The sequence below is a fragment of the Callospermophilus lateralis genome, chromosome 15 (assembly GCF_048772815.1).
Source record: "Callospermophilus lateralis isolate mCalLat2 chromosome 15, mCalLat2.hap1, whole genome shotgun sequence".
NCBI classification, from domain to species: domain Eukaryota; kingdom Metazoa; phylum Chordata; class Mammalia; order Rodentia; family Sciuridae; genus Callospermophilus; species Callospermophilus lateralis.
The window spans coordinates 18,395,017-18,417,423 of NC_135319.1; the positions used below are offsets into that span (position 1 = coordinate 18,395,017).

A 22,407-nucleotide genomic window follows, 5' to 3' on the forward strand; every position below is an offset into this window, starting at 1 on the left:
CCCTTTTAGTCATACACTCAAAAGTCCTTTATTGATTAATTGAAGTGATGCATGTGTTTGGAGAAAAGGGAGACAAAATAAATTCTGAGTTATCTGTTAATGTCACATGTAGCTTTTAATCTTGACACTACAGAAATACTTTCCAAAATATTTTAAACAACTCAGTTAATAGCAGAGGGGATTAATTAATTTGTTTGTTTGTTGGAAAGTGTATTCTATTTTGAATTAAGTTTTGTGTGGAAAACCCGAACTACTCTGAACTTCAGCTCATATCTGTCTTTCGAAAATTGTCCATAAAGGTCACTAGTGAAAAGACTTGAACTTATTTTTGTTTATTTTTTTTTTTCAAGGAATATTTAATAAGGCAGATACAGTGTTTATCTAACATGTAATTTTATGTCACTATAAGAAAAACGAATGATCCTGTTCACTGGGTAAAAAGGAGCTGCTTTATGCATGTATAAGCAGTGCAATTAAAAATAATGTAATTATAATTTCACACTATAATTTCAATATGTGCCCAATCTTTTTTTTTTTTTTTTTCATATGGGAGAAGAAAATTCCTTGAACAACCATTTCAGGCTTGGAGGAAAATCCACAGCTATATCCCTCAGGATCATTTCGTAGTCTTCAAGATCCAGATGACACAGGGAGGTTTTAAAAAGGACATTCCAGCTCTCACGATCTCAGGGGAATGTTGGTGGTAATCGCAGTGCCGGAATGAAGAAGCTGTTTCTTCACCCAATAGTTATCCCACACGCCCAGTTCTGCTGCAACCGCAGGCTCACCTGTGTTCAAGTCCATGCCTACAAGGTGACCTGATTATGAATGTTCTGCTTGAATATTAACTAATGTTTCTTGAAGGTCAAAACCGGAATTCTGAGCAAGAACTTTGGAAATACCGAGCAATGCGTCAGCAAAGCCTGGACTCCAAGGTGGGCCCTGCCCTTTACACTGGGCTTGAATTTTATTTTTTTTTTATTGGTTGTTCAAAACATTACAAAGCTCATGATATATCATCTTTCATACATTTGACTCAATTGGGTTATGAACTCCCATTTTTACCCCAAATACAAATTGCAGAATCACATCGGCTACACACTCACATTTTAACATAATGGCATATTAGTGACTGTTGTATTCTGCTACCTTTCCTATCCCCTACTATCCCCCCTCCCCTCCCCTCCCATCTTCCCTCTCTACCTCATCTGCTGTGGTTCAATTCTCTCCCTTGTTTCCCTCCCCCTTTCCCCTCACAACCTCTTTTTTTTTTTTTTTTTTTTTTTTTTTTTTTTTACTGTCTCAGGATCACTTTTGATCACTGTTTTTTTTTTTTTTTTATTAATTTTCACTGTTGGTTGTTCAAAACATTACATAGTTCTTGATATATCATATTTCACACTTTGATTCAAGTGGGATATGAACTCCCATTTTAACCCCGTATACAGATTGCACAATCACATCAGTTGCACATCCATTGATTTACATATTGCCATTCTGGTGTCTGTTGTATTCTGCTGCCTTTCCTATCCTCTACTATCCCCCCTCCCCTCCCCTCCCCTCTTCTCTCTCTACCCCCTCTACTGTAATTCATTTCTCCCCCTTATATTTTTCCCCCTTCCCCCTCACTTCCTCTTGTATGTAATTTTGTATACCCCTGAGGGTCTCCTTCCATTTCCATGCAATTTCCCTTCTCTCTCCCTTTCCCTCCCACCTCTCATCCCTGTTTAATGTTAATCTTCTTCTTCTGCTCTTCGGTCCCTACTCTGTTCTTAGTTACTCTCCTTATATCAAAGAAGACATTTGGCATTTGTTTTTAAGGGATTGGCTAGCTTCACTTAGCATAATCTGCTCTAATGCCATCCATTTCCCTGCAAATTCTATGATTTTCTCATTTTTTAATGCAGAGTAATACTCTATTGCCCTCACAACCTCTTATATGTAATTTTGAGTAACATTGAAGGTCTCCTACCATTTCCATATGCTTTCCCTTCCCTCTCCCTTTCTCTCCCCCCACTCATCTTTGTTTAATGTTAGTCTTTTCCTCATGCTCTTCCTTCCTGTTCTGTTCTTAGTTGCTCTCTTTATATCAAAGAAGACATTTGGCATTTGTTTTTTAAGGATTGGATAGCTTCGCTTAGCATAATCTGCTCTAATGCCATCCATTTCCCTGCAAATTCTATGATTTTGTCATTTTTTAGTGCTGCATAATACTCCATTGTGTATAGATGCCACATTTTTTTTATCCATTCATCTATTGAAGGGCATCTAGGTTGGTTCCACAGTCTAGCTATTGTGAATTGTGCCGCTATGATCATTGATGTGGCAGTATCCCTATAGTACGCTCTTTTAAGATCCTCAGGGAATAGTCCAAGAAGGGCGATAGCTGGGTCAAATGGTGGATCCATTCCCAGCTTTCCCAGGAATCTCCATACTGCTTTCCAAATTGGCCTCACCAATTTGCAGTCCCACCAGCAGTGTACAAGTGTACCCTTTTCCTCACATCCTTGCCAACACTTATTGTTGTTTGACTTCCTAATGGCTGCCAATCTTACTGGAGTGAGATGGTATCTTAGGGTGGTTTTGATTTGCATTTCTCTGACTGCTAGAGATGGTGAGCATTTTTTCATGTACTTGTTGATTGATTGTATGTCCTCCTCTGTGAAGTTTCTGTTCAGGTCCTTGGCCCATTTGTTGATTGGGTTATTTGTTATCTTATTGTCTAATTTTTGGAGTTCTTTGTATATTCTGGATATTAGGGCTCTATCTGAAGTGTGAGGAGTAAAAATTTGTTCCCATGATGTAGGCTCCCTATTTACCTCTCTTATTGTTTCTCTTGCTGAGAAAAAACTTTTTAGTTTAAGTAAGTCCCATTTGTTTATTCTTGTTATTAACTCTTGGGCTATGGGTGTCCTATTAAGGAATTTGGAGCCCGACTCCACAGTATGTAGATCGTAGCCAACTTTTTCTTCTATCAGACGCAGTGTCTCTGATTTGATATCAAGCTCCTTGATCCATTTTGAGTTAACTTTTGTGCATGGCGAGAGAAAGGGATTTAGTTTCATTTTGTTGCATATGGATTTCCAATTTTCCCAGCGCCATTTGTTGAAGATGCTATCCTGCCTCCATTGCATGTTTTTAGCCCCTTTATCAAATATAAGAAAGTTGTAATTTTGTGAATTGGTTTCTGTGTCCTCTATTCTGTACCATTGGTCCACCTGCCTGTTTTGGTACCAGTACCATGCTGTTTTTGTTACTAGTTTGAAGTCTGGTATCACTATACCTCCAGATTCACACTTCCTGCTTAGAATTGCTTTTTCTATTCTGGGTCTTTTGTTTTTCCATATGAAGTTCATGATTGCTTTATCTATTTCTAGAAGAAATGCCATTGGGATTTTGATTGGCATTGCATTAAACCTGTAGAGAACTTTGGGTAATATTGCCATTTTGATGATGTTAGTTCTGCCTATCCATGAACAGGGTACATTTTTCCATCTTCTGAGATCCTCTTCTATCTCTCTCTTTAGGGTTCTGTAGTTTTCATTGTATAAATCTTTCACCTCTTTTGTTAGGTTGATTCCCAAGTATCTTATTTTCTTTGAGGATATTGTGAATGGAGTGATTTTCCTCATTTCCATCTCATAAGTTTTGTTGCTGATATACAGGAATGCCTTTGATTTATGCGTGTTGATTTTATATCCTGCCACTTTGCTGAATTCATTTATTAACTCTAGCAGTTTCTTTGTAGACCCTTTTGGGTCTGTTAAATATATTATCATGTCATCCGCAAATAGCGATAATTTAAGTTCTTCTTTTCCTATTTTTATGCCTTTAATTTCTTTTGTCTGTCTAATTGCTCTGGCTAGTACTTCAAAAACTAAATTATCAGGGCTTCTGCCATGGCCTCTTCTACTGCACTGACACGTGGAACCACACAGCTGCCCTCAAGACATCTCGTATTGCACCTTTGATTTGAGTGAGTGTGTGCTTATTTGGTCCTTTGACTAAAAATGTGTCAGAATGGGGATTGTTACATTTCTCAATAAAGGTGAACTTCTTGTTTTCTACTCATAGACAAGTCCTGCATGTCCCGAGCAGTCAGGATTTAGGACATCAAAAGAATTCAGAGCTACCCCCACCACAAGCAAGAGTCAGCCTCTCTCTATTTCTCCATTTAGCTCCGAGCAGAGCTACTGTGCCTTCTTTTGCAAGAGCATCTGAAGAAAAGGGGTCAATTTCCTTTTGATTAATGTCGACAAAGCCTTTATCTGCATCACCACAGCCCTTCTTTTTCAATTCTACTATTTTTTTTCACTCTATCTTCAATAAATTTTCTTTCAGCTTTTGCTAGTTTCTCTCTCTCTCCCATACTCTTGTTAAAAAAAAAAGAAAGCCAGAATTCACTTCTGTTTTTTTCGTACTGCAGTGACACATTGCATGTGAGAATGTATGCATTCTCCACTCTCTTCTTCATGTCAGGGTGCTGGACCCCTGGTCCAAAATGATTCCCTCTGATTAAGCTTGTTTCAGTTTCAGATTTATGTTTCAACTCCATGATCTCAACCATGAATAGGTCCATAGGCTTATATTTTTTTTTTTTTTTTTTTTTTAAATGGCCAAAATGGAGTTCACTACAGCCTCTGTTAGGATATCTGCAAGTTCAGCACGAACTTTCAGAGATGTTCTGGCCACCTCTATAAAGTGTCTCCCTGTCCATTTCTCTGCTTACTTTGATTTGCTCCCCAAACTGAAGGGCCTTTTTCTTTGCAGCTTCAAAAACTTCAGTGATTATTCTAGGAGGAAGAACCTCAGAAATGTAGAGATCTGCCTGTTTGAGCAGCTCTCAGATGATGAGGATGTTTGTTGGAAGCAGTGCCATTACCAGCGATGTCATCCTGGACTATAGATACTTTTGATATCAGCGAGGTTGTTGGGTGCGAAATTTGCATTTTGTGTGGCAGCACATTGCCATTCTTAGTGAGCTTGATGTCCCCAGCGCCTGACACTAGCATCTTCACGGTGCCCTTGGACCCCAGGATGGTCTGTAGCACGTCCTGTAGCCTGCGTGCACTGATGTTCACTGCCAGTACTGCCTGCACGTGGGCCACCTTGGTCTTGGGGTTCAGTGTCTTTATGGCCACAATAGCTGCCCTAAGAAAGGAATATAGGCACGCCCAGAACCTCTAGCCAGTGGCAAGTGGCCGGGCGGCTCTTTGAAAGAAAAAGCTGAAAAAAATCCTTTGTTTATTCTTTATTTTTTTCTTTGTTCTTTTTAGATATATATATGACAATAGAGTGTATTGTCATATTATACATACATGGAGTATAACTATTCTAGTTAGATCCCATTCTTGTGGTGTACGTGATGTGGTTTCACTGGTTGTGTATTCATATATGAATATAGGAAAGTTATGTCTGAGTCGTCCTACTGTCTTTCCAAATCCCATTCCTCCTCCCTTCCCTTCATCCCCCTTTGTCTAATTCAATGAACTTCTACTCCCTCCACCCCTTATTGTGTGTTAGCATCCACATATTAGACATAATATTCAGCCTTTGGTTTTTGGGGACTGGCTTATTTCACTTAGCATAATAGTCTCTAGTTCCATCCATTTAGCAGAAAATGCCATAATTTCACTTTTCTTTAAGGCTGAATAATATTCCACTGTGTATACATATCACATTTTCTTTATCCATTCATCTGTTTAAGGGCATCTTGGTTGGTTCCATAGCTTAGCTATTGTGAATTGAGCTGCTATAAACATTGATATGGCTGCGTCACTATAGTATGCTGATTTTAAATCCTTTGGGTATAACTGATGAGTGGAATAGCTGGGTCAAATGTTGGTTCCATTCCAAGCTTTCTGAGGAATCTCTCTACTGTTTTCCAGAGTGGTTGCACCAATTTGCAATCTCACCATGGTGCTGCTTTTTTATAGTCAAAGCATCCCATGACCCTCAGTCCTTGGCGCCTACTAAATTGTTCTCTATCACTATAGTCTTGTCTTTTCAAGAATGTTGTATAAGTGAAATCACAATGTATGTGGTTATTGAGATTGGCTTCTTTTAATCAGTGTCCTACCTCTGAGTTTCAGTTAACTTATTGCATCAGTAATTTGTGTCTTTTTATTGCTAAATACTAGTCCATTGTATGGATGTTACCACAGTGTGTTTATCCTTCATGAATCAAAGGACACTGGATTATTTTCAGTTGTTGATTATGAATAAAGCTGCTATAAACACTCAATATAGATCAAGTTATTTTTTTGTGGTTTTTATTGGTGTGTTATAATTATACACAACGTATAATTATGTTGTAAGATTCATTGTGACATAGTTATACATGTACATAACATAATTTGATCAATCTCATTTCCCAGAACTTCCCCATTTCCTCTCTCCTTTCTTACTCTGGTCCTCTTCTTTTACTCTGCTGACTGGTCTCCCATGTAGATTTATTTTAAAAAATTAGGCCAAGTTGTTTTTAAGAAGCTCCTTTTTCAGAGGTTCCTATTTGAGTATCACTATTCCTTGAGGATGTTTTAACGCATGGGTGAAAATTCGTTGACACTTCTCCCATTGAGTGGTAGCATCTATCTTTCTTCCCCTTGAATCTGTGTGAGCTGCTTTGGGCAATAACATATAGCAGAAGTGATGCTCTGTGTCTCTGAGACTAGGTCATCTAAGGTCAGGAAGTTTCTGCCTTATTTGCCAGAACACCTACCCTCAGAATCCTGAGCTGTCATTTGAGAAGTACAGTTGCCCAGGCTGGTAAAGGTGGGAGTAGGAATTCTGGCCAATAGACCTAACTGAGCCATTCCCCATTTCTTCTAAGTTGCTGGATATGTTAGTGAAACCAGCTTGGTCCCTCCAGAAGAACCCACTTGCCAGCTAAATGACTCTGAGTGACCTTGACAGGGCCATGTGGAACAGAAAAATTACTTAGTCAAATCTTGCCAAATTCCCTGAGCCATGAAATCATAATATATAGTAAAGTGGTTGTTGTTCTTACCCACTAAGTTTAGACCTGTTTGTTCCATAGTTATGGATAACTGGAACATTCCTCAGTGAGTATTTAAACTTCATAGAAACAAGGACTATGTCCCTTGAAAATCTAAAATTTTGGAGCCAGTGGTGTTCAGTAAGTATCAGTTTTATATTTTAAAGCTATGATTTCTTCCCCATATTCAGCAAGGTACTTTATAAATATTGTGTGATGGTTATGAGGAAGTGGAATTACCTCAACGATTACCTTGATGATAAGAAAATCATCTCATAGCTATCAAATGCTGTTAAGTGCGTTATTCCGGGACTCTGGGGGGCGAAAAGACCTGTGTCACCTCTGCATTGGGTGGTTGGGCAATGGGGCCCCAGAGGGAAAACTCCGAAGGAGCCTGATGTCTGATTTCCAGTTTGGTTCTCCTCCCTATACCAACTGGAGGGACCAGTAATTGGATTGTTCTAAGCTGGCAGTATGTGTACAGCCATATGATCACCGATGGACAGGTTAGGAATACCAGAGAGGAAGGAGGAGGTTGGGCATCCTCTGTATATCTGTCCACTAGAGGGACAGACAGCTTGTGGTTGAGGGGTATCTGGATGAAGGCATGAGTGAGATTAGTCATCTTTCTAATAAGAACAGGAGGCAAATGTCCAGGTGCCATTGATCTGGTTACTCTGTGAGTGATTAACATGTGTTCAGTCACTAATTCATCACCTAGTTACCGAGTACCTATTTTTTACTAGGTACTGGCGTGTGTAATGTGAAAAAAACAAGTCCTGCTCTCAGAGAGCTCATAACTCAGTGAGGGAGACAGAAGAGTAACAGATTGATGATGGGCTGAGGAGAGGATTTTGGGGGGCACATATAAGGGCTGCCCACGCGGTTGTAGTATCCGAGAGTACTCCAGGGATGATGACCACTAGGACACTGAAGTGGAGACTTGGGGAGATGAGTGAATAATAGGGGTCAGTCTCTAAGGACTAAAATGCAGCTGATTGATTCAGTGTTCAACAAAGTTGGGTGACCTCGATGGAAAGAGTTTTTTTTTGGGAAAGGACAGGACTCAGAAAGCAGTGGATTAAGGGGTGAAAGGAGAGGACAATGAAAGAGCCTGGTGAAGGTCTGGGAAGCCCAGGGTGCACAAGAGGAGACCCTGGCAGTTGAGTTATAGCTTTACGGTGAATGAGGGCGCCTGTCCCTCTTCTTACTAGGGTCAAAGCAGAACCAATATACATCGGGAGAGATAAACAAAAACACTTGAGTAGGTCTTTGCATTGTGTACCAAGCACAATTAGAAAGATTCTAACCCCAAGAATGGTGGAAGGAAGAGTCATCCTTCTTGACTTCCAACTTCAAGGATACTTTCTGCAATCTTTCAAATGTGGTTGTCCCATATTCTGGCCAATTTCTTATTCAAGTTCTTATAAAAACAACTGATTATCCTCGATGTAACCCCTAGTGTGAGATTAAAAAAAAAGTTTTGTATATTTGGCTTATAGCAGAAATTTCTCTAAATGTGCTAATAAGGCTGCATATTGGGTTTTATGGGCAACCTATTTTTTTTTAAAGGAAAGAGAGAGAGAGAGAGAGAGAGAGAGAGAGAGAGAGAGAGAGAGAGAGAGAGAGAGAGAATCTTTTTTTGTTAGATGGACACAACACAATGCCTTTATTTTTTTTTATGTGGTGCTGAGAATCGAACCCGGGTCCCACCCATACTAGGCGAGCGCTCTACTGCTGAGTCACAATCCCAGCCCCAATCTATTTTTAATATTAAAGTGATGCTAATCAGTTATATACTTTACAGACTGGGGTATAAGGACATGCTGCTACTTTATTTTTTATTTTTTGGTACCAGGGGTTGAACCCAGGGGTGCTTACTACTGATCACATCCAGCCCTTTTTATTTTACTTTGATACAGGGTCTTGCTAAGTTGCTTAGGCTCCCACTAAGTTGCCGAGGCTATCCTAGAACTTGCAATCTTAGCCTCACAAGTTGCTGGAGTTACAGGTGTGTGCTACGATTTCTGTCCACTCCGTTGCTTTTTAAGGACCATTGAAAAGATGGGGATGGGAACTTTATAACTAAACAGTTCCTATGTATTAGTGTGCAGCCTGGAACCTGAATTGGTCAGTGCTGAAATTTATGGATTTCTGCAATACTCTTTCCAACATCAAATAAACATTAAAATCTTTATGTTTTTGACTTTGCAAATGGAACACTTTAGAAGACTTAGGATTTCACAGAACCGGATTCAACCACAAGCTTAGTACATTTAGCAGCCTGATTTTTCAGGATAACCCTCATGATAACATGAGATATTGCTGAGAAAGAATATTCTTAACTCTAATTGATCCCAGTTGTATTTATTTTCTAAGACTGAAAGCATAGTCCTGATTTCCTACTGGTTTGGGAATCCTTCATTAGGAAAACTCATATGTCCCTAGGTAGCGTTTTATTGCAAAGGAGTACTGACAAGTCAAAACACTCACATATGTATGTGTTGACTATTATAAATATAGATATCCATACATGTATATTATGATATATACACGCACACAGACTTATACAGATTTCTAATTTTTGTTATTTTTTTGAGACAGTGTCTCACTAACTGGCCTCTGATTTGCAGTTCTCCTGTTTCAGCCTACCAAGTAGCTGGGGTTACAGGCAGGTGCCACAGTGCCTGGCTAGAGACTTCTAATTTTTCTCTTTATTCCAACAAATATTTATTAAGCATCTACTATGTACAAAAAGCTAGAACTGTGGTTATAAAGTCAAATAAGAGATTTTCACTGGCTTTGAACAACCAGTACCTTTTCTAACTTTGGCATGCAAATGATTTATTTTCATGCCATGTCTTGATAGAATGGGGGGACTGTGACGGATCGGGCTCTTAAGAAGAAGGTGCTGGCCCAGCTTCCCAGGTGCCTCCCATTTGTGCACGTCCACACCATACACAGACACGCTCTCAAAGGCTCAGAATAGCAGCACAGATCTCAAACATACGCCTTCTGCTCTGTCCTTACCACTGGCACAAGAGCAAGCTCTGTACTCAAAACCTGCCCTTACCAGCTGCCTGACCACGGGCAGGTCTTAACTTCTCTCTGATTCACCTTCCTCATCTTTCAACTAGGAAAATAATAGTAGCTGCTCAATTGGGTTGGTATGAAGACTAAACAAATAGATTTCTGTAAAATCCTAACAACAATGCTTGGCACAGAGCAAGTGTTTGGATGATTTTAGCTATTATTATTATAGATCTAACTGAATAAAAAGTATAGAATCCAGAGTTGGAGGAATGGGTGGGTCAGGAAGCAGTTGTGGGAGAATAAAGGAGAAATTTTTTGGAACTCTTTTATGACACACAAAAGAGCAAAGAAGAGGGTTTTTCCTGAGGGGCCCTCAACTTGGCCACCTGTCAGATGAAGCAGGGTGCTCCCCTGAGGGTCTCATGCAGTCACCTATGTCCATTCTTACAAGATCTCATTCTGTTGGCCAGCTTCTTACTGGAATAGCTGAGGAGAAAGATATAAAGTATAAGATCCATACACCTTCAAGTGGCCTCTCCTCTAACTAAAAAAAAAAAAAATCTTGGTATATGCCTCCAGGGGAGCATTGGACAGCTCTCAGCATGCTGCTGGTGAATGCTGCTGAGAGAATCCCAAGAGCCCCAGGTCAGTCAATCAAGTTTTCAAATGTAGAAGTGTCACTGAGAACTCTTGAGAGGGTTGGTGAGGTAGCAGTGTGTAAGAGGAATCCTTGTGTTAGTTGGTGGTGACCAGAATATCTGATAAGGACAACTTAGAAGAGAAAAGGTTTATTTTCCTCATGGTTTCAAAGGTTTAGTCCATGGATGGCTGACTCCATTGCTTTGGGCCTAAGATGAGAGAGAAAATCATGATGGAAAGTCATGGTGGAGAAAAGCTGCTCACTTCACGGTAGCTGGGAAGCACAGAAGGGTGGGAGAGGAGACAGATAAGATATGATCCCCAAGGGCACTCCCCCAGAGACCTACTTCCTTCAGCCACTCCTGACCTGCCTATAGTCACCACCAATACAGTACTCCCTTCAAATTATTAACCATCAAATGGATTAATTCACTGGTTAGGTTATAGCTCCCGGAAGATAATCATCTCATCTCAGAATATTCCTGCATTAACACAGGGGCTTTTGGGCTCATATCCCAACCACAACAAGAGGTCCAGCTAAGCAACCCACTAGTGGACCTGACCCAAACCATTAATGCAGAAAAGAGAATAGTGATACAATTCTAGTCTGGGGTCTCAAAGGTGTTAAAGAGCAGCACTTTGCTCACATACAGGTATAGGTAGCTATGAAAGAGGTGCAGGAAGAGACCAAGAAAAGAAGGTATTTTTGGAAATGAAACAGCCCAATGAAATCAACACTCACCAAAGGGTACAACTGAGGAATTCTGTCTTAGTCATATTTTTGACACTGGGACCAAAAGACCTGACAAGAATGACTCAGAGAAGGAAAAGTTTGTTTTGGTTCATGATTTCAGAGGTTTTAGGCCATAGTCAGCTGACTCCACTGCTCTGGGCCCAAGGGAGACAGAACATCATGGTGGAAGGATATGGCACAGGAAAGCAGCTCAGGACATGACATCCAAGAAGCAGAAGGAGAGAGTTCTTCTTACAGGGATGAAATATAAATCCCATAGTCATGTCCCGAGTGACCTACTTCCTCCTGCCACAACCCACCTACCTATGGTGACCACCCAGTTAATCTACTTCAGTTGATCAATCTACTGATTAGGTCACAATTCTCATAATCAAATCATTTCACCTCTGAACAATAAATCTCACACATGTAATTTTTTTTGGGGGGGGTACCTCATTCTAAACCATTTCAGATTCTTACAGATGAGAGTAAATATAACAAATGATGAGAATGATAGGAAAGAGGATGCAAAGAAGGAGAGAAAGGGAAAATAGACAAGACTCTTTCTTGAATTTATGGAACAAATGGATCCATAGGAGTTCTCATCCTGGTCTTAGCAATGGGCATTCAGCAGTGAAAAGAATAGAAAAGTCCCTGATTGCTTGGAGCTGTTATCTAGAGATAGGTGGAAGAAAGAAATTAGACAAATAAACAAGCTAAAATGTGTCAAATGAGAGAAAGAGATCTGTGCTCTGCAAACACACCGGGTGAGGAAGAGGAATGAGTGAGGAGGGCATGAGGAGGGAGAGTTGGCATTCTTAAATAAAGTAGTCAGGAAACACTTCACTGTGAAGGTAGCTTTGGGCAGAGAGTGCAAAGGTAAAGGGGACCAACTGGGAGGAGACTGGGGGGTGTGCTGTGAAGAGCCTGAGACTGATGGGAGGAGTGTGGGTGCTGCCAGGAAAGGTTTCCAAAGAGGAGGCTCTGGGGAGGGCTAGGTGGGGAGGGACTTCAGATCAAGGTGAGCAGTCATTTTAAGGACTTTGAGAGGGCAAGGCATTGAGGCATTTGAATAAGGGAGTGACATGATCTCATTTATTCTTTTAAAAGGTTAGTTTGGCTGTTGTGACTAGATAGGGAGGCAGGGCAGAAGAAGGAGGGGACTTAAAATGACTCTGGGGCCCAATGGGGGTGGCTTGGCCCAAGCTGGTATCAATGGAGGTGATGAGAAGTGATCAATTTGTGTATTTACTTTAAAGGAAAATCCAACAAGATTGGCTGATGGATGAGTTTGCAGTGGAGGCAGAGCAGGACAGACAGCCAGATACCTGTGATTCAGAGCTGAGCAACAGAGAGAAGGGAACTGCCCTTTACTGAGGAAAAGAAGGTCCTGGGGAACAGACTAACAATCTTTCTTTCTAGATCAGAAGGTTTTTTTTTTTTGATTTTCATTTTAAGATTCAACATTTGAGAGGAGCTATCTGGTAGATTTTTAGAAATACAAGTATGGTGTTCGTATGGGAAGTTGATTGGGAGAGGAATATACCTTTATGAACCAGGGGTAGACAGGTGTGTTTAAATAGTGAGGGTGGATGAAATCTTGGGGAGTGAGTGCACAGAGGGAGTGGAGACTGAAGGCTGAAGCAGGGTCACCATGCAACAGGTGGGTGCAGCAAGGAAGCTGGGGACAGGGAGGAGGAAGGTCAGGAAGAAGCCCAGGGGGTGGGAGGAGAACCTGGCAGGGGTGGGAATAATTATTGTGTCCAGTAAGAAGAGGATGGAAAAGTGACCCCATCCAGTGACCCCATTGGTGACCCCATCAAGTGACTTTGGTAAAGTGATGCAGTAAATGGTGAATGCGATGGACAGTAAAGAGAGAGGAATCAGCTTTGTGTAGAAAATGGGAGTTGGAAACGGGGCTGTGTCTGGGAGGAGCATGAGATTATGAGGGCCTCTTTTTTTAACAAGGTGTATAAATCCATCCATATTTAGACTTCATTGAGACAATCTAGTAGAGCGGGAGGGGTTTGGATGGAAGAGCGAATTACTGGGGTGACTGAACAGACAGGACTGCTTGGATGGGATCCCAGGTGCATTCTTAGCAAGGACTTAGGTGAGAACCTGGAGATGATGGGGGCAGGTGGAAGCAGCTGGTGGGGATCCTCTCACGGCTCCATCTTCTCAGGGAAATAGGCTGGGCAAGTGTGCTCAGTTGGTGCTGGGAGACTGAGAAAGGAGAGGGTGTGGAGAGTCCCCAAGGACAGCAGGAGAATGAAAGGTGCAGGACGGCAGGAGGAGTTATTTCTAGGCAGCCTGGCCCCTTGCATCCTTGAATACCTACATGATCACTAATATACAGTGCTACCAGTGTCCTGCACATCCAGCTGCTCAGGTGCAGGCAGCAAGCAGGTGGAGAGAAGGATTAATGAGCGAAGGCGGAGAGCTGAGGGAGGGCCAAGTTCCTGAGGCATTTTCAAAGGAGTGCCAAATAAAAAAAAGGTTATGGAATTCAAGTTGAGGAGAATAGAAGTGGCAAGGGTCAGAGGCGAGATCAGTGGACTGAAGGAAGGACTACTGGACTGGGTACAGAGGGCACCATAAGAGAAGGTAGGGGCTGGGGTTGTGTGAGACAAGGTCTGAAAGGAAAACAAATCTGGCCACCTGAGTTTCTTGGGTGACCACTGCAAATAGGATGAAGTCCATAGTGTCAGTCCTGCTGGCCTACCTTGTCCTGGGGTCAAAGAGCTGTGAGTGTGGAGGAAAGGAGGATCAAGGCCAGGTGCCCACTCTCCCTCCCTCCCTCATGTTGGGGTGGCCTGGTGGAGCATTTCACCTTCCTTGGACTCTTAGCAGAGAGCCTGTGCAGCAGGTAAGCCTTATCTCTCCTTGTTACTGACTGTTATATGAACTCTTCTTAAGGGTGTCTGTATAACTCCTCACACATCCAGTCCCACTCATTGTGGCTATTGTTGGGAGTGCCCTTCTTGCCCAGGTTACTCTTGCATCTTCCTTGACTCAGTTCATTGGGAGAGGGGTTCAACCAAGAATTCTTCCTCTGTCCTCTCCTCCTCTTCTTCTCCTTAGAGAAAAAAGGTTTATTTTGGATCATAGTTTTGGAGATTCCATTTCACAAATGATCAGGTCCCTTAGCTTTGGATTTGTGGTGAGGCAGCACACATGGAAGAAATATGTGGCAAAGAAAAACAGCTCACCTTGTAACCAGGAATGAAAGAGAGGAAGGCACAGTGGTCCTACAACCCCCTCTTCAGTGCTCACTCCCATTGACCTAACGTCCTCCCACTAGCCTTCACCTCTTAAAGGTTCCCTCACCTTTCAACAGTGCAAGCTGGGGACTGAGTATTTACTGAATGGGCCTTTGAGGTACATTTAGACTCCAAGTTATAGCCACCATAAACATTTAAAAAATTAAAGTATAAAATGCAAACAAAGAAGTATAGGTAAGTGTACAGGTCAACAAAATTTCATTGTAATATAACCAATCACCATACAGATCAACAAATGTACCCCTAAACCTCTCTCATACCTCTTGGCAGTCACTGACCCCTCAAACATGACCACTATTCTGACTTCCATCATTTATTGCTTGCTTTGGAATTTTACACAAATAGAATGTTGTCCAGATTTCTCAACACTTCCTGACCTTTTGAAGAAATGGATGAGGATACATCCGCCCGAAGCCCAAAGCATCCAGACAGCTGGGCTTTGCATTTGCCCGACTCAGGCATTGTTGGGAGCTTGATGCATCCCGTCCATAGGGTCCATAGGAGAGAAGGCAGCGGGCTCCCAGGATCTTTGCGGAGAAGCTGAGCTTGCGAGTCTTCCCGGAAGAGGGCGCTGCCGAACATCAGTGGGGCTGGTCTCCGCCTTCGCGTCCGAGCGTGCTTCCCGGTCCAATGCTGGCACCTCATGCGCGCTGTTTCCAGGGGAGCAAACTGCACTTTTTAGGGAATTTTATCTTAGGTGATGCCTGAAAATGTAGCCATGCCTCAGTGATGAAGAGCTGCCGAGGTGGGGGCGGGGTCGCAAATCCATAGCTGTGAAGTCCAGGTGGAGAGCGGAGCCCAGCCCGCACTTAAGCACTTACTGCTCAGTACTGGTGGCTCGGCTTGCAGATCCCGGGTTGGGTGGGGCACAAGGAGTCTTAGCTGCTACCCGAGCTGGAGGCACTCCCATGTTCGGCCATTCTGTAGGGGACTCCTGTTTGTTTGGATCTGTCATCAGTTTCTAGGCAGAAGGGTGCACTCTCTGGTCACCCTCACTCCTTGGGAGAGAAGCATGACTGGTGGTCTTGGATTAGGGAAGGAGAAGAAAACAATTGCATGAATTAAAAAAAAAAATCATTTTTATTGTGGTAAAATATATGCAGCAGTCTATCATCATCTTAATCATTTTTAAGCGTACAGTTCAGTGGCATTAAGTAACGTTCATATTATTGTGCAACTGTCACCACCATCCATTTCCAGAACTCTTTAATCTTGCAAAGCTGAAACTCTGTACTCATGAAACAGTAACTCCCCATTTCCTCTTCTTCCCCAATCCCTGGCCACCATCATTCTTTCTGTCTATGAATTTGACTAGACTAGGAACCCATGTAAATAGGATCATGCTGTATTTGTCCTTTGTGATGGCTTATTTCACTTAGCACCGTGTCCTCAAGCTTCATCCATGTTGAACCATGTGTCAGAATTCCCTTTATTCTTTTAGTAGAATGTTATTTCACTGCGTGTGTATTCTACCCTTTGCTTATCCATTCGTCTGTAGAAGGATGCTTTGACTTTTGTCCTCCTTTTAGCTATTGTGAATAGTGTTGTTATGAACATGTATATGGAAAAATTAGTTTGAGATCCTGCTTTTTGTTCATTTGTATATAAACCTAGAAATGGGATTGCTGGATCAAATGGTAATTCTGGTTTAATATATTGAGGAACTGCCATCCTGTTTTCCACAGTGATGGTTGCATGAGTTTTAAAACAATATTCAAAGATTATTTTGGATCAAGTATTCTTAAGACTGGGGTGAAGAGGTGCAAGCCTCTGGGAAAATGGTCAAAGGGTTCCTTTCTTCTTGTTCTTGCTTTTTGCCTGTCCCATGCTCAAGCCCTGCTTTTAATCTCTAACTTGCTATTCATCAGGAGGCATGGAAGGGGCTGAGTTACCCAACACCCTGGAGCCTGATATGTCCTTTCTTATGGTGTTTGCTATCTTTTTTTTTGCCTAAAAGAAATATAATTTCCACATAGGTTTCCTTTTCTCTCTAAATAAACCCTACACTGAGCTGAATGTGTTTTACTTTGAATGGGCTGGGGGTGGGTATCTTTGGAGGATGCAGAAGTAAAGGCTATAGAACAGTCATTCAGGGACAAGAAAGGGTCACAAACTGCTAAAGTTTGGAGGGGTCAAGCTGCTTGAGGTCTGAGACCCCATTTTGCAGATAAGGAAACAAAGCCTTCTGCCAGGCGAGGAAAGTGAAAGAAGATGATTCCAAGGAAACTAAGCCCCAAAGGACAGGCTTACCAGTTCTGGGGGAGGCCGTGTTAGTGCTCCTGACTGATTTCCCAGAGACCTGGAGTCACGCGAAGGCACCATGAGCTGCCTCTGCTTGTGGACATTTCACATTTTTCCTTCATGCATCTCAGATAACCCTAGAGCTTTGTTTTCCCCCTGTTGCTAAGGCTAACTGGGAAGCTTGTCTATTGAATATTTATTTACTAACCGTTGAAAGAGATGTGGGGTGGGGGACAAGATTAGGGAACCTTTAACAAAGGTTCATGGAGAACTATCTTGACATCATTAAAAAATGGACCCTTGGATCTTAGATGCCTGATTATATAAAGGTTCCCCCCCCCCCAATTCTCATTACAACACACATTGCAACATGCCTCTCTTCTCGTAAGTGTCTTCTCAAGGTCACTCCCGCCCTGGCTGATTCCTCTCCTCCTTGACCTTCTGCCAATGCCCCACTGTGAATCACGAGAGCCGTCTGCTTTCCTTTCTTGCTCACCTGCAGCTGAGGGATGGTCAAGATGATGGGAGAGTTACACTATTGGTTCAGCCACCAGCTTGTGGTCTTTAAGCTCCACTGCATATGGGACTCCGACTGGCATCTGCCCATTACCATTCTCCCCCAGTCTCTCTCTTCACTCCCCCACTCAGCATCTGCTCTCTCATCCTTCCTCATGTTGAATGAGAATTATTTCAGCTTCCTGGCCCCAAACCCACAAATGTCCTTTCCTCTCTGCTCCAAGGCTCTGAAACAAAGATACCACCCTCTCATCCAGGGGTAATTCCTCCAACTGGGATCTTGACACCTTCAACCTCCTTCTCTTAGATGCTTTGTTCTTTTCTATATTTAACCCCCTACTTTCTCAAACATTAAATATTTTTTCTTTTTTTTTTTTTGCCTGCCCGTTATGAGCCTGTATAGGCTTAAAATGCCAACAAAAGAAAAAAAAAAAGGTATAAAACATGATGTTGCTGCGAAGCCCCTGAGAGGCCTGTCTCTCCCTCAGTTGAGCCTCTAGCAAGAGAACCCAGCCATGCAGCTCCCCTTCTAGCCCTTCCTCTAGACTCTGCAGTTGGCTCCTGCCAATCAAACCCCACCAGAGCCTGAACTATTCACAGGTAGGTGAGCGGGCAGTTAAGGGTCTTCTCACCAGATCCCTTTTCAGCATCTGAAGGTGACCTTTCCATTCTTCTAGGGCAATTCCAGTGCCTCCTGGCATATGGAAGAAACAGGTTCTTTGTGATAAGTAAGAACTGCAGCTCCATCAGGGAATAGCTGTGTGATTTTGGACTCATCATGCACCATTTATGAGGCTCACTTTTCTCATCTTCTAAATGGTGCAGAGAGCAACTAACTCAACAGTCTTGGGAAAGACTGAGGGGGCATTGCAGGTGGAGTAGTGGTGCCCAGGATGCTCTTTACTCCCCAACCTATGGTTGCCATGCCTGGGGGCCCACACTTCATTTCTGTTTTCTATGCCTCGCTATGTTTCTTCTTCATCATCTATCTTTACAACCAGATCTTTAAGCTTTTGAACACACCTTATATCTATTTTTATTCTACAAACTCCGAGAGAACATGTGCATTACACTATACTGTTCTCTGCTGATTTCTCAGATCCTCTTTTTGAGTATCTCATACTGGGGATTTTTCATCATAGACCCTGCTCCCAGGTCCCCAGATGAACACAGTGGGCAGTCCATCAAAAAATGGCTTTGGGGTGTCCCACCGACAGAGGCAAGACTGAACTCATTTCCTTCCCTGATACCTGTGTCTTCTCCCCATTTCCAGTCTCAGCCAGTGACCTGACATCTCAGCTCCTTACCCTATCCATTATGGAAGGTCTTTTTGATTCACTCTCCTTTAGCTGATCTTGTGTTAATCACCTTTTCTCTTTATATTGCCATGTCCTTAGTTAAATTCTTCAACATCTTGAACTTTGCACAAGGAGCAGTTCTCTTCCCAGCAAACTCCTACCAGCTACCCCTTCCCCATCCTGCTTCTATTCCAGGCGGAGGTCTTCCTGGACCTCCCCTGCTGGGTGGGCTGTGCCTATGTGATTGGTGCTCTCTTATCTCTCATGAGTAATACATCAGTCATGACCAGCAGCAAGTCTTAGAGCAGCAGAATTTACACACTCTCTCTCCAATGGTCTTTGCCTCAGCATATGTGCCAATAATCCCAGGTATTTATGGAGTGACTCAAGGTCTAGGAAAATATGTGTTTTTGTTAAAAGAATATTCAGTGAAATTAGAGTTGGTTAAAAAACCCCAAAATTCTATGGATGTTGACATGGGATGCCAACATACATAGTAATATTATCAGAATTTCTGTCATTGGTCAAGATTAAAATAGAAGTTTTTTTTTTTTTTCTTTTTGGTACTGGGGATTGAACTCAGGGATGCTTTACCACTGAATTACATCCCCAGTCTTTTTAAATTTAATTTTATTTTTTAAATTTTGAGACAGGGTCTCACTAAGTTTTGAAGGTCTCACTAAGTTGCTGAGACTGGCCTCCAACTTGTGATCCTCCTGCTTCAGCTTCCCAAATAATTGGGATAACAAATAGCACCACTGTGCCCAGTGAAGCTCTGTTTTATAAGCATCCTGGAACACTTGAGGTAAGTTTGACAACAGAATAAATGATTTCAGTCAATGGAGTCCATATTCTTTCAGCTGGGGAGAATCTCAGAAGTCACGAGTTTCTCTTTGGCAGAATTGTGAATGGTGAAGCAGAGATTGAGTCTCTACCAGTCAGTTGGCCATTGTGATAGGGATGGAGAGCACTGGACATGGACTCCAGGGCCTTCCCTTGGACTTCCCACAGTGTGCTTCTCCCCACACCAATTTTCCCTGTACCCTATCCCTTCCCTGAACCCCAGCCTGTGTGGGCCTTAATCCTCCCAGGACCTCCTCTTCCCTTTCAACTTATAGGCTGCGTCTTGCCCTCTGAATGGTGACTGTGAGTGATGGTTTCCAGTCCATCTGCTTTTGGTAACAAGCAGAGGGGCTGGGAGTGGGAAAGTGTATCCTCTGCATTTATGAGTGACTCTGGGATCTATACTCCTGGGTCTCTAAACTTGCCTTCCAAACTCATCCCTCATTTTCTCCCTCTGCCTCTCAGTTCCTCTCCCTGGGTTTAACCCTTAGCCATCTTCTTAGTGACTTCAACCATAAGAAAGGACTGGAAGGAGGACTATTGTAAAGAAATTGTATAGTAATTACCCTCACTATGGTCTCATTGAACTACTTTATTCCCCAGAGGAAATAATTCGATCACAATATGAGGACATGGTCACTGCTAAATGACAATGGAGTTCCGGGGAAGCCAGTGCGACAGTGTGTTTGAAGGACTGCCCATGACTAAAATCCAAGCAGGAAGCAAGAGGAAGTTGAGCAAAGGGTTTGCTATAAGTGAAAGACAGATCCTGCCAAAGCAGAACCACCCAGTTGGTTATTTTAAAAAGAAGTTGAAACAGAGTGGATTTTGGTTTCTTGAAACCCGCATGAATGTACCAGAATAGCTCACGCCTGACATTCTGCAGACGAGCAGCATTCTTAGCTCCTCAATTTGGGTTTAATGGTTCTTTAGTTGAGAATAGAAGGCAATAAAGGAGAATTGCATTCTTTTTTCCTCTATGGGTGGAACTTTCCCATCAGATAAGGGGCCACTCCTTCTCTCTAGAACTAATTTCTTGGGAATACCTAGACTCTTTCTCTCTCTTTTAAATTTCGTTGATGGCACTTATTTTTGTTAACTGGTAGAATTTTTGATGCCTCTTCACACTGGTTCTGCTGTCTGAAACAAACTCTGCTTCCCTCCACAGGCCTCATCTCAGCAGCCCCCTCCCAGTTCTCCAGCCTCAACCTCTTGAATCTCTGACCTGGTTAATGTACCTGGCATTGGACAGTTCTCCCGGTCTCTAGGCTCACTCAATTCTGCCTATTTTGCACATGGCCACTAGAACGTCTTCATACTTGCCTGAGGGTGTCCCCCTCGGCTCTCGGCCTTCACTGATTGTCTTTTGCCTGTGAAACAGTGTCCAGACTGGGTGAAGAAACCAAGGACCCACCACCATCTGCTCACAGACTACAACCCAAAGTCCAGCCTTTGAGTATGTTCATGTTCCTCTGTCCCCTCCCATAAACACCTCCTGTGTTCAGATCCCCCCTCAGAGTGCGCTTCCTCTGTCACACAGCTCTGGCCTTCTCAGACTGGCCTGTTGTAGGATTATTTATGGGTGTGCTACAGCTCTTGCAGTAGTGGGAAGTCTGCTGCGTCTTGTTAATTTTTAATTTCCCCATGGCAGCTACTTCAGAGCTGCATGTGTGACATGTACTTGCCAGACACTCAATTAAGCTTCAGTAAACATTGGGATGAAAACATGGAGGAGTTAATGCATGCATTCGATTATTTTTTATTTAATTTCAATATAGGATCTTTCTAGGTTTTCTCGGCTGGCCCTGAACTCACCATCCTCCTGACTCAGCCTTGAGTAGTTGGGATTACAGATGTGACACTGTCCTTAACTTTAATGACTTAAAAAAAAAAAAACCCACTATCATAGCTTTATTCAAAACCACAGTTGCACAAAAGTAGTAACTTCAAAGTTTTAAAGGCGAGATTCTCAAAGAACTTAACCACTATATACATACTGCCATACAAATAGCATTAAAATAGGATCTAAAAACTTATACAAAAATAGGAACCCCACTTACTTATTTGCATAAAAATACCATCCACAAAACTAAATAGGTCTAAAAAGTTATCTGGAGACTCATGAAGTGTTGTTCTCAAACCAAAGAACTCTAATTTTGATTGCACAATTAGATGATTGATAAGAAAGTCAATGTGTAGATTTCATTTTAAAGATAAGTATTTTATAATCTGGCATACTATGTAATGAGGATTCTTAGAGACAAAAGCAGGGCATTTTGATTGTTAAAATTAGGAGAAAAATGTTAATCTTTTATAGTTTCTGATCTCCCTACTAAATTTCTCCCAAGTGTTTTGCTTCAGTCAGTTTTGCAACCATCTTAGTTTTTCCACAAATAACTTCAGTTTTTTTGCTTTAAAACACCAAGTCACAAATTTTAAAGTAAAAATTAGCAGCAGCAGTACTCAGTAATTTAAATGTGTCCCAGTGGAGAAGCATAACTGCAATTAATTTGCTCACACTAACTTTGAAAAACATTACAAATACTCAAAACAAAGAAAAAATTGTAGCCAATTATAAAAGCAAGTGCCTTGAACATGGACCCTCCAGCATGCTTGTCTATTTATCATATTTTACTTAGCAGCCATGTAAGTGAGTGCACACTTACATGTGCAAATATTATCCCAAATATTCTCCTACTTTAATGGACATTCACTTGAAAATAAATCTTAATTTTAATATTAAGTCCCAAATATTCTCCCAGTTGCCTACTGTATTCTAATTAAATGCTATATCTGATAAAAAATCATAGGAAGAATAACTAA

General features: G+C 42.0%; 1 pseudogene; it reads right to left on the reverse strand.

The window, feature by feature from the left end:
• Positions 1-616: 616 nt before the first annotated feature.
• On the reverse strand, positions 617-14,975 carry LOC143381529 (T-complex protein 1 subunit zeta pseudogene; annotated as a pseudogene).
• Positions 14,976-22,407: the final 7,432 nt, after the last annotated feature.